We start from the raw sequence: 1,034 nt of genomic DNA on the forward strand, positions 1-1,034 counted from the left end.
CTGTAGTGGAAGCATAGGCAGCACAGAAGGCAAGGAGGCAAAGTCTGACCACAAGGAGTTGAGGGAAACAAGACAAGGCTCTGCTGGAGACAGAGCCTGAGACAGAGAAGCCAAGGAAGAAGAGCCTGAGGTGCCGGGAGCCATTTTATCTCTCTTTGGTAATTTGTTTGCCTCAGTTAATCTTAAAATCTTATTCTTTAGTGAGGCAATTTTAGATTCCTAACAGCATTGGGAAGCTTCAAAATACCAATCGGAATAAGCATTCCACACAGTTCTGAAAAATTCTGAGCTATTGTAGTCCAATTCTGTTTTAAGGGAATTAAGTTTGGGGATTCCAAAATTCCCCATAAAGGTCATTGATCTTCTAAATTGCCTTTGGTCAGGTCAGTCTATTTAATTAGAAATGCACAGGAGGAAGGACTGTGTTTTTTTGCTGCGCTGCCCAGCTTGCGGGATCTTAGTTCCTTGACCAGGGATTGAACCTGGGCCACGGCAGTGTAAGCACCACATCTTAACCACTGGACCACCAAGCAATTCCCAGGTTATGATTTTTAAACATAAAATCAGCTGGAGTTCCTGTGAGGGGGGCACCCTCAAAATACTTAGATAACTGGGATCCCATTTCCTACAGGTCTTTTATCCTCTAGAATAAAGAACAATTTTCAAACAACTTAAACAGCTTACAGAACAAATGGCTCAATTCAAACAGCTTGCAAGCTAATCCCAGCCAATCCTAAAAAGATAACTTGGTCTGGGAGGAGCCAGGTCTCCAGAAGACAGCTCTTCTAAAGGAATGGGTTATGGGCTGAAAAACCAACACAGTTTCATTTATTTTTTTCTTAATCATCTTTATTGGAGTATAATTGCTTTAAAATGGTGTGTTAGTTTCTGCTGTATAACAAAGTGAATCAGCTATACATATACATATATCTCCATATCTCCTCCCTCTTGCGTATCCCTCCCACTCACCCTATCCCACCCTTCTAGGTGGTCACAAAGCACGGAGCTGACTTCTCTGTGCTATGCGGTTGCTT

At 42.3% G+C, this 1,034-nt stretch overlaps 1 non-coding gene across 1 annotated transcript; it reads right to left on the minus strand.

Moving 5' to 3' along the window:
- Window positions 1-461: 461 nt before the first annotated feature.
- On the minus strand, window positions 462-533 carry TRNAV-UAC (transfer RNA valine (anticodon UAC)). The gene has a single exon. It is a non-coding gene; the product is annotated as a tRNA-Val (tRNA).
- Between the last annotated feature and the right edge of the window lie 501 nt (window positions 534-1,034).

This window comes from Eubalaena glacialis, chromosome 3 (genome assembly GCF_028564815.1).
Source record: "Eubalaena glacialis isolate mEubGla1 chromosome 3, mEubGla1.1.hap2.+ XY, whole genome shotgun sequence".
NCBI classification, from domain to species: domain Eukaryota; kingdom Metazoa; phylum Chordata; class Mammalia; order Artiodactyla; family Balaenidae; genus Eubalaena; species Eubalaena glacialis.